We start from the raw sequence: 12,290 nt of genomic DNA, 5'->3' as shown, positions 1-12,290 counted from the left end.
ACGGTACAACATGCCCAGACGTCGTCATATCCTTGAGCGATTCGGCCGTGGACGATTCGAGAACGATTCACAAACATCCAAATTCCAACGTTAGCAACACATGCATTGAAAACGAGGTGCGTTAGTAAACAGCCGCCATCTTAAAGCAGGAGACTTCCCTTGTAACCTGTTGTAGTGAACCTTCCAAGCGAACCTAATTAACTTTTTATCTAAAATACTCCTAAATCGGCAAAATCTTGACTTGAATGTATCTTCAAAACAGTTTTAAAACTTTCACATGTCAAAAGTAGACAGAAGGGAAATTATGGAATAACGGGAGCAATTTTAACAACTTTAACAGTTGATTCGCAAAATTAAATTAATAGAATGTAGTTTAAAGCTGCTGATACAGAATGGGGACTTGAGTATTTTATTTACTCTTTTAAAATGTTAATTTGATACTGAAACAGTCGATTACTTAGACCTGAGAGGCTTTTTATACAATTTTTGTAACTAATGCACGAAACATTAAAAGCATCTAATAGCTTGGGGGTGTGTGGGATTTTCCACTGACAGTTTACAATATTATTTGCACGTTTTACTGACTGACTATGCCATTTCTGTTTGTTATTTAGATTGTTTTGTGTTTGTCACTGAATACACAGGTCAGTTTCTTGTTACCAACCATTGTGTGTTATTCAAACTCACCTAATTCAGCTGGCTGGTTGTTATCAAGAGTACTAAAACCCTTTTCAACATGAGTCTGACAACTAAGAACTAAGTAAGGAGGCTAAATAACTTTAAACTTGAACACATGCTCAGATAGGCCGGTATCGGTATCGGATCGGAAGTGCAAAACAATATCGGTATCGGATCGGAAGTGCAAAAACCTGGATCGGGACATCCCTAATTACTATCAAAGCATTTGTAATTGCAATCATTTTCCGGGAGAAATTGAGCATTATCTGACAGAATTGCAGGGGTGCCAATACTTTTGGCCAGCACTGTATATCAAGCAGTGCTTTGTTGTGTATGTCCAAGGAAATGCGTGCTGTCTGACCCAATCATTGTGTGTAAACATTCTGTCCCGAATTGTGTGAAGACGCACTACTGGCGCTACACTACTTCTTTTGTTGAGAACCCAACGTGCTCCTTCAGGCACCCATAGTGCCAGGCTGAGACCCGAACTGGGTGGGCATGGGTGGAATGCAGATCAGGGTCAAGGGGATGCACTTGCAACTGAATGAGGATATTGATGGCACAGGGTGGGATGAGCCCACCAGGACCGTGACAGAAGAATCTCAAGAAGAGGGAAGTGCGCCTTACAGCACCTTCGCAAATGTAAACCGCACCATTGAAACATTGGTTTTGTGTTCTGCTGCACTCTAATCCTCTTTTAGACTGTCATATAGAGAAGTTCCAAAAAATCTATTTCTACATGCAATTCGGCACGTGACGATTTGATTACGATTCATAAAGGTTCAAAAACCATTATTTTCCCTCATAACTTTTTGACAGCCGCTAGTAGCGGAACGAAATTCAAGACACGTCTGCCTGCTATATGTTCTCTGCGTTGGGTACACTACAGGGTGTTCAGAAAAAGATCAACTCTTGTCATTCTTCCCCACATCGCTTCCCACAATATTTATACTCTCTGTGGGAGAGATGACAAAGCTTTTGCCAATTGAAAGCACGGCCCCAATGAATGCTTGTATCGACTTGACTCTGCCTCCTATCTCTGTATATAAGTAAAACGGCGCCATTGTAGGCTGTTTGCGGCGATGCGTAAATGAGTCGTACAAAGTCGTAAAAAATTAATTACCGCCCGTTAACGCGATAAATTTGACAGCCCTACATTTAACAAAAAAAAAAAAAAACATGTATTCATTTGGGATGAAATGCATAACTGATGCTACAACTATCTAACGTTAACCTGGCAAGTGGGGTGGCCAACCAATTTATAGGGGTGGCCGTGGCCACCCCCTGGCTGCGCCACTGGAAGGACACCAGAGACAAAATTGTAGACCTGCACTAGGCTGGGAAGACTGGAGAGGTTGCTGATGACATAATGATTCGATTCAGGTGTGTTAGGGGAGAGAGACGTGGAAAACACGAAAAGTTGCTCCGAGGTCCGGATTTAGTGAACCCTGAACTAGTACAAGCACATGTAAGTATCATTGCCCTTTTTTTTTTTTCCTGTTTGTCTGCCTCTCACCGCGGATTTCCCTCAGTTTTGTTGTTTTTTAAAAAATAATTGATCCCGACCTACTGTCACGGACCTTTTTTCTCTCAGTTTTCGCGATCGCGTGTTTTTTGTGTTTTCAACAAACCCTTATACGCCATTCCTGTTATTTTTGTCGGCTTGGTGTCTGAAGTAAGCTGCGTTTTTTAATTCCGTGGTCAAGCCAGCCGCACTTTTCAGTTGCTTTTCCCTTTCAGATTTTGTTGGATTCTACCGTATTTTTCGGACTATAAGTCTGTTTTTTTCCATCGTTTGGCTGGGGGTGCGACGTACACTCTGGAGCGACTTACAGTGGGGCAAATAAGTATTTAGTCAACCACCAACTGTGCAAGTTCTACTTGAAAAGATTAGAAGGGCCTGTAATTGTCAACATGGGTAAACCTCAACCATGAGAGAATGTGGGAAAAAAACAAAACACATTGTTTGATTTTTGAAGAATTTATTTCCAAATTAGTGGAAAATAAGTATTTGGTCACCTACAAACAAGCAAGATTTCTGGCTTTCAAAGAGGTCTAGCTTCTAACGAGGCTCCACTCGTTACCTGTATTAATGGCACCGGTTTTAACTCATCGGTATAAAAGACACCTGTCCACAACTTCAGTCAGTCACACTCCAAACTCTACTATGGCCAAGACCAAAGAGCTGTCGGAGGACACCCACCAGAGACAAAATTGTAGACCTGCACCAGGCTGGGAAGACTGAATCTGCAATAGGTAAAACGCATGGTGTAAAGAAATCAACTGTGGGATCAATTATTAGAATATGGAAGACACACAAGACCACTGATAATCTCCCTCGATCTGGGGCTCCATGCAAGATATCACCCCGTGGCGTAAAATGATTACAAGAACGGTGAGCAAAAATCCCAGAACCACACGGGGGGACCAAGTGAATGACCTACAGAGAGCTGGGACCACAGAGGCTACTATCAGTAACACAATGCGCCGCCAGGGACTCAAATCCTGCACTGCCAGACGTGTCCCCCTGCTGAAGCCAGTACACGTCCAGGTCCGCCTGCGGTTCGCTAGAGAGCATTTGGATGATCCAGAAGAGGACTGGGAGAATGTGTTATGGTCAGATTAAACCAAAATAGAACTTTGTAGAAACACAGGTTCTCTTGTTTGGAGGAAAAAGAATACTGAATTGCACTATACCCCCTGTGAAGCATGGGGGTGGAAACATCATGCTTTGGGGTTGTTTTTCTGCAAAGGGACCAGTACGACTGATCCATGTAAAGGAAAGAATGAATGGGGCCATGTATCGAGAGATTTTGAGTGAAAAGAGCCTTCCATCACCAAGGGCATTGAAGATGAGACTTGGCTGGGTCTTTCACCATGACAATGATCCCAAACACACAGCCAGGGCAACAAAGGAGTGGCTTCGTAAGAAGCATTTCAAGGTCCTGGAGTGGCCTAGCCAGTCTCCAGATCTCAACCCCATGGATAATCTGTGGAGGGAGTTGAAAGTCCATGTTGCCCAACGACAGCCCCAAAACATCACTGCTCTAGAGGAGATCTGCATGGAGGAATGGGCCAAAATACCAGCAACAGTGTGTGAAAAGTTAGTGAAGAGTTACAGAAAATGTTATGCCAACAAAGTATTCAGATGAACTTTTGGTATTGACCCAAATACTTATTTTCCACCATGATTTGCAAATAAATTCTTTAAAAATCAAACAATGTGATTTTCTGTTTTTTTTCCCCCACATTGTCTCTCATGGTTGAGGTTTACCCATGTTGACAATTACAGGCCTCTCTAATATTTTGAAGTGGGAGAACTTGCACAATTAGTACTTGACTAAATACTTATTTGCCCCACTGTATGTGTGTATTCCGGAGTCCTTTTCATTCACACCTCGTGTTCCGACAGCTTTACATAAGGGTATTAACTTTTCTTTATTCTTGTTTTTTTATATATGGTGGAAAACACTCAGGTGACTCGAAGTTCCGCTCCTAGACCCCCAATTTAGCCAACGTTCAAAATTGTCCGATATGCATGTGTGATATGTTATTGGAAAGCTTAAAATCTCAATTTTCCGGGGGAATAAAAATTTTGAACAGGAGGGCATTTTAGGAAAAAAAAAGTTTTTTAAACAGCAAAACCCCATCTGGCGGCGAGAGCACGCGAAAGCAGAATTACAGACGCCATGACTTTAACGAGATATTATCGAGTGCTTACCTTGTTTTGATCCAAAAACTCCCAAGTATCACTGAGTGTCAAGACACAGCTGTGAATGGCCACAGCTGGATTTTTGGGGGATTTTTTGGGTGAAACATGGTAATTTAACAGGGGTCGCGATGCAGAAATCGCAGACATCAAGGAGTGGTCGAGAGTTTCTTTGTCATATATTTACCCTTTAAAACTTTTTTTCAATTTTTTCTTGTTTAGGTTGATTATCATCTAAAATATTGGAGAAAATGCGACAGTAGCAAAAATAATACAATTAAGCGACAGTTATGAGGTAGATATCCGTGACTTTTTTACAGACGCCATTTTTTTTCATTGTGACAATTTGTTTAAAAGTTAGAAATATGCGAGTGAAAAATTTTTTAAAGTCGTTTTTTTGTTTTTTAAACGAAATATGAGATCAATTATTGATTATAAGCTAAAAACGACAGACATTTTGAATAATAAATATCATTAATTACCTTTGTGTTACGGCTGGGTTGAAACAAAAGCGGTTGCGCGACGTCTGTAAACGGGTTTTCAGGGTAAAACGGACAAATTAAAAATAGTTCGCAGGCTTCATGCGCCATGAATCTGCTATGGCAGCATATAGACATGTTGTTCTATCAGACACAACGGTTGTTTTGGCTTCAAATGCAGCAGTTTCTTTTAGAGAGGAGTGCAAGAGCAGAAACTGCTTTTTCAGTCTTGTCAGTGTTTTCCTCCATATATATCTGTTATGCACAACTCAGATTGTATGTTTAATGTGCAATAATCTAACCGTAACATGTATTTGTTACACGTTTTAAGGCATTTTTTATGCACTAAAAGATTTATGCCTGAATTTTGAGGGGCTTGGAACAGATTAGGGCATTTACATGGAATATGGGTCTCTACTTACAGAATTTCAAGTTAAGAAACTACTTCTAGAACCAATTAATTTTGTAAATAAGAGGTACCACTGTATAATTGAACAAATTTGACCACCCCACCTGCATTGAAAAATCCATGTTAGATTCTAAGAAGTCTGTGCACGTGATAAGGGAATACAAAGTGCATTTAGGGTGTGTCGTTTCAATTGCCCTGCCGTAAGCAGTGTCTTTGTGTGTGTGATTGAAGAATAGCACAGATAAGTGCTCAGCAAACTTTCTACGCCTTGTACCATCTGGAAAAAAAGAATGACCATTTTGATGACCGTTAAATGTACTTGCGTAATCTGATTTGAAATACGGCAGAATTGAAAGTAGTGCCTGTCTTTTGAGCTACTCTATTAATCGCCAGGACTGCAAGAAATTTGGTTGCTTTACTCACAGGTGCTAAAATGTATTTTCAGTAATGACATTGAAGTTCTGTAGTAAAAGACAACCTTTAACTGGATAATTTCCTTGTGTATTCCAATTAGTTCCCAAAATTTAAAGGGATCCCCAGACTTGAAGACTTGTAGGCTCTAATAAGCCACAGTTGTTCTTTTACGAAAATTAGAAGCACATATACTAGTATTATTGCCATTGATTTAAAAATCTATAATATTCAGTACATGTTTTGAGCTACGGAGAGCGCAATGTTTTACGCGAGAGATGCACGCTGGGGTAATGATGCGGTTGGCCTGGACTGGGAGAATAGCTGTGCTAGCTAGCAAGCGGAGCTAGTATGACGACTGGCATGATTTTGTTACATTCTGCTGCTGGTCAGATTGTTTTGTTAAAGAGATGTGGGATGCAGAGGTTGCACTAGACTTTTTCGTTGTCTGTCATTTTTACTGACAGGGTCATAAAAATCCGGTCATAATCTATTTTTACCCGTCACTTAAATTTTTAAAATGATGGTAATGACATTATGGTGACCCTTTGTTTGGCATAATTCACCTTCCGTACTTGTGTGTCCATTTGGCCGAGCGCGTTACTGGCTACGACATAGTCACGTGACAGAGACACTTAAGAGCCGCACACGTTCCGGCTTGAATAGAGAGTTCACAGAGAGCAGCAGAGCTACAGCGACTGGACACAGCAATTCGAGCTAACAAGACCGTTAACAATGCATACCGCTTCAACATATTCAATAGTATTTCGTTTTCATTCATTTTAAATTAATATTCTGTCCGAACAAGCTTAACAGAGAATCCACACCGTGCCATCACACATCAAGCAGATGAATATGTAACTTTTTCTCCGCAGTGACAAAAACAGCTGACTGTGGCCGCAGTAGGTACTAGGCTACATATGGAACAATGAAATTAACAGTTCACCTGCTGTGGCCTGAACGGAGTCTTACACCTTCCTCCTGGTGCGCATGGACTTGAATTGCGTGCCCGCTTGTGCAGTCCCTGTTTTTTCACCTCTTTTATCAACACCATCGTCGTTTTGGGGCTTTTTGAAGAACCTTCGGACACTCAGTTGCCTTGACATTTTTCAGAGTAAGGCCAACGACGTCATGCATCAAGAGAGCCAATAGCTAATTAATATGCTCACTTGCCACCCTGTGGTCTGGGGTGTGAATTGCAACCTGTCAAAATGACAGGTGGACTTCAGTTTTTTCCGTCACCGTTTTAAAAAATCAGTCAACGACGGAAAAGATTCGGTTAACGCGACCCCTGGTGGGATGACTTCCGAATGTCATACCCAGTGCTTAATTTGTAAATCAAAGTGCCGGAACGCAAAGTACATATGCCAGCGCAGGGATGACGAGACTGGCACAGGTCCCGAAATAAGCGCAGAAAATGGTGCTGAAAACAACACGCAAATGTCCACTTGCAATGCTGTGGGACTTACAAGCCTCAATTTCAGATAATATCCATGGTATAAATGTAATGACAATTTACAACTATTTAGGCTATATTCGGCACAGCACGGGCAATTGCCCACATAACCACCGGTGGGACTTACAGTAACGTACAGTCTTGTTAAACATATAAAAAAAAAAAGATCTGAGACAATAATAAATGACACAAACCCATTCTTTTGTGAATTTCATCCCCCCGTCTTCTCTGGCCCTAAAGTTCCCAAAGCCTTACAAATTGTGAAGCCCAATTTCCCATAAGGGTACTGGCCTGTTGCTCCGGCTGTTGGTGGTCCACCTGCCTGACTGCTGGCGCTGTAGCTGGCCCCCACTCCGGGTGGCCCTGCTGCCACGGTAGCAGCCTCCTGCCCCCGGCTTGGCTGTCAGCCCGTGAACCTGGCTAGCTGCTGCGGCGCGAGCCTCCTGCTGTTAGCATGCCTTCTCCGTTAGCATGATCGCTGCAGCTGCCCTCAACACCGGTTGTTGCTTTTCTGACTCGTTTTGAACCATCTTCCTTCTTTTTGAAAAAAAGACTGTAAATGCAACTGTCTTTTTAGCATGTTGAGATACCGTTTGGTCCTGGCTGCTTGCTCCCCAGATGCGGCGAAGTTTTTTTTCATATGTCGAGGGTGTGATTTGTTTGTCCAGCTTTTCAGTGCATCAACAAATCTCCGACTCCTTCAAATGAAGTTAAATTTTTATAAACAACATGCAGTTCTTGGGATTTGTTCTGTAAATAAATTTATGAATTTTGATTATTATTTTTTTTTATACTGTAATGTCCGTAACTATGTACAGAAGTAAGAAGCTAAGGGGAAACTGCTGAGAAGCAAGTTAGCGGTCGAATGTGGTGGCAGTCCCTGTTATTTCGTTTGTTTTCTTATTGTTGCCACAATAAAGTGGAGAAAGCCATCAATGACTCCGCTCCTTCTTTCCCACCATTCGTGGCTATTACAATACATTTTTTGAGAACGTTTTTATATTATTTTTTTCGAGACACGAGAGGTGCCGGATCTGCCCAAATAAGTCCTGGAACACAGGGAGGCCAAAATCAAGAGGTGCCGGATCTTGTTCCGGCAGGATCCGGCACAAATTAACCCCTGGTCGTACCTGATCTAATTCCAGCTCCTCAGCAGTGTCTTTAAACCGATCCTAGGCGGCTTGCCGAGATATTGACTGGCTTCCGTTTGACAGTTTATATCTCTTCGTTGTTAGTTGTATGTAATGAACGGCAGCCGTTTAGGTGGATCTCAATCACAGACTCGGAGAACAGAAATAGCAAATAAGTTTGTATTTAATAAAAAGTAAAGTAAAGGAATCATGCCAAACAGTATGTGAATTTAGGAAAGTAGGATACTACCGGAGAAGCATGAAAAGGAGGGCACACGCAGCGGTAACATTGTTTGATTTTTAAAGAATTTATTACCAATTAGAGTGGAAAATAAGTATTTGGTCACCTACAAACAAGCAAGATTTCTTGCTGTCAAAGAGGTCTAACTTCTTCTAACGAGGTCTAACGAGGCTCCACTCGTGACCTGTATTAATGGCACCTGTTTTCACTCATCGGTATAAAAGACACCTGTCCACAGACTCAGTCAGTCACACTCCAAACTCCACTATGGGCAAGACAAAAGAGCTGTCGAAGGACACCAGAGACAAAATTGTAGACCTGCACCAGGCTGGGAAGACTGAATCTGCAATAGGTAAAACGCTTGGTGTAAAGAAATCAACTGTGGGAGCAATTATGAGAAAATGGAAGACATACAAGACCACTGATAATCTCCCTCGATCTGGGGCTCCATGCAAGATCTCACCCCGTGGCGTCAAAATGATAACAAGAACGGTGAGCAAAAATCCCAGAACCACAAGGGGGGACCTAGTGAATGACCTACAGAGAGCTGGGACCACAGTAACAGGCTACTATCAATAACACAATGCGCCGCCAGGGACTCAAATCCTGCACTGCCAGACGTGTCACCCTGCTGAAGCCAGTTCACGTCCAGGTCCGTCTGCGGTTCGCTCGAGAGCATTTGGATGATCCAGAAGACGACTGGGAGAATGTGTTACAGTCAGATGAAACCAAAATAGAACTTTTTGGTAGAAACACAAGTTCTCGTGTTTGGGGGAGAAAGAATACTGAATTGAATCCGAAGAACACCATACCCACTGTAAAGCATGGGGGTGGAAACATCATGCTTTGGGGCTGTTTTTCTGCAAAGGGACCAGGACGACTGATCTGTGTAAAGGAAAGAATGAATGGGGCCATGTATCGAGAGATTTTGAGTGAAAATGGGGCGGCCTTGGCGCAGTTGTCCTTGGACCGAAGAGTCAGTGGTTCGATTCCTGGCTACGACTGCCCACCGTCAAAGTGCCCGCGGGCAAGGCACTGAACCCTGATTTGCCTCCAATGGGTTGACAGCGCCTTGCATGGCAGCAGCCCCATTGGTGTGTGAATGTGTGGTGAACGGGTAAATGTGTGCTAATGTAAAGCGCTTTGGGCATGGTAACCATGCAGATAAATGCGCTATATAAGTACTGTCCATATACCATTTACCAAAATCTCCTTCTATCAGCAAGGGCATTGAAGATGAGACGTTGCAGGGTCTTTCAGCATGACAATGATCCCAAACACACAGCCAGGGCAACAAAGGAGTGGCTTCGTAAGAAGCATTTCAAGGTCCTGGAGTGGCGTAGCCAGTCTCCAAATCTCAACCCCATAGAAAATCTGTGGATGGAGTTGAAAGTCTGTGTTGCCCAACGACAGCCCCAAAACATCACTGCTCTACAGGAGATCTGCATGGAGGAATGGGCCAAAATACCAGCAACAGTGTGTAAAAAGCTTGTGAAGAGTTACAGAAAACGTTTGGCCTCCGTTATTACCAACAAAGGGTACAGAACAAAGTATTGAAATGAACTTTTGGTATTGACCAAATACTTATTTTCCAGCATGATTTGCAAATTCTTTAAAAATCAAACAATGTGATTTTCTGGGGGGTTTTCCACATTCTGTCTCTCATGGTTGAGGTTTACCCATGTTGACAATTACAGGCCTCTCTAATATTTTCAAGTGGGAGAACTTGCACAATTAGTGGTTGACTAAATAGTTATTTGCCCCACTGTATGTGTGTATCCCAGAGTCCTTTTCATTCACACCTCGTGTTCCGACAGCTTTACATAATGGTATTAACTTTTCTTCATTCTTGTTTTTTATATATACAGTATATATATAATATATATAGGGCTGTGAAACGATTAAAAATTTTAACCGAGTTAATTACAGCTTAAAAATTAATTAATCGTAATTAATCGCAATTAATCGCAATTCAATCCATCTATAAAATATGCCATATTTTTCTGTAAATTATTGTTGGAATGGAAAGATAAGACACAAGATGGATACATATATTCAACATGCGGTACATAAGTACTGTATTTGTTTGTTATAACAAATCAACAAGATGGCATTAACATTATTAACATTCTGTTAATGCGATCCATGGATAGAAAGACTTGTAGTTCTTAAAAGATAAATGCTAGTACAAGTTATAGAAATTTTATATTAAAACCCCTCTTCATGTTTTCGTTTTAATAAAATTTGTAAAATTTTGTATGTGTATCCCACTGTATGTGTGAAATTATTATGTTATGTTATGTTGTTATATGTTATTTTGGTGTTTTGGAGTCACACTGATGTTTTGTAAACTTGTTAGCATGTTCTTTATGCTATAGTTATCTGAATAAGTCTTAATACCTATGTTACGTTAACATACTGGCACGTTTGCATTGTTGTTGTTTATGCATTACGTTACATTACCATACTGTAAACTTATTCAGCATGTTGTTCTCCATTGTATTTTTATTTTAAATTGCCTTTCAAGATGACATATCTGTTGTATGTGTTGGATTTTATCTCGTAAATTTCCCCCAAAAATGTGATTTATACTCCGGTGCGACTTGTTTTTTTCCCTATTCGTTGGGCATTTTATGGCTGGTGCGACTTATACTCGGGTGCGACTTATAGTCTGAAAATTACGGTACATTATTTTTAACCTTTTCTAGTAAACAGAAATGACCAGACCTAGACAAAATGTGATTTCCTAATATTTACAACAGGGAAACCTTTACTAATTCCACGGTAAACTAATTATTTTTATCATTAACCTATGGTAACGCAACTGTAAATAAAGCAAGGGCGTAGGTTTGGTCTCAACATTGGTAGGGACGCTATAACAGTATAACTGCATGTACAATATTTGCTGGGGACGGGACATTAATAAGACCAAAGAGATTGGGTACATTTCTCAAAAACAGCTGGTTCCTGCGTAAAAATGGAAAAAAAAAGTTAAAATTATTTTCATGGGGGAAAAGTCATTTTTCAAAATGCTTACTTCATATAAAGGATATTTACAGTGGTTGTGTTTTTGTTTTTTTTGGGGGGGGGGGTAGAAAAATGAGCAAAAGCTACAAATAGAAATATATATTTTTTAAATGATGTAGAAAATACATTTTGATTCATGAATAAATGCACAAAATGCACAGTTGAATTAACGTTAACAGTAAAAAACATCCAGCAAGACACCTTTCTAAGCAGCTTTCTACTCGAGTTTGACAAGTTAGCAAGTTCACACAGTTTAATGTTATGCTAACTTTGATGCAAGTCAGACTTTCATTGGCAAAATTAGTGGCGTGTTCCCCACCTCCACAACATTGACGTATGTTTACATTACTTACAGTGGCTGCTGCTGCTAGCCAAAAAAACTTCTAATATCCTTCCTCTTTAAAGGGGGCGGAGAAGGCGGCATGTTGACATGCATTTCTGAGGGGGGATCTAGTCATCAGCCAATGAAAATGGACTTGCACATTCAGCAAGTGATAAGGGATAAAAGTATGTCTGGAGATAATGAAAGCAATTTACTCAATAATGTTCGGGTCATTTCTATCCTTACAACATATGGGAAGACAATCTGAATTACCTGTATAACTGAACTCATTTTATAATGCAAATAAGGTTGCTTAAAAGTTGATGGGGACAATTTAAGCATCCTGAAAAGTTGATAGCGTTATGTCCCTACGGTCCCTATGCTAACTTCCGCCCTTGAAATAAAGTATCGTGACTCTTTGTTTGAAA

This window comes from Corythoichthys intestinalis, chromosome 3 (genome assembly GCF_030265065.1).
Source record: "Corythoichthys intestinalis isolate RoL2023-P3 chromosome 3, ASM3026506v1, whole genome shotgun sequence".
In the NCBI taxonomy this organism is placed as follows: domain Eukaryota; kingdom Metazoa; phylum Chordata; class Actinopteri; order Syngnathiformes; family Syngnathidae; genus Corythoichthys; species Corythoichthys intestinalis.
The sequence above is the reverse complement of the archived record's forward strand: the minus strand, read 5'-3'. Positions refer to the sequence as shown.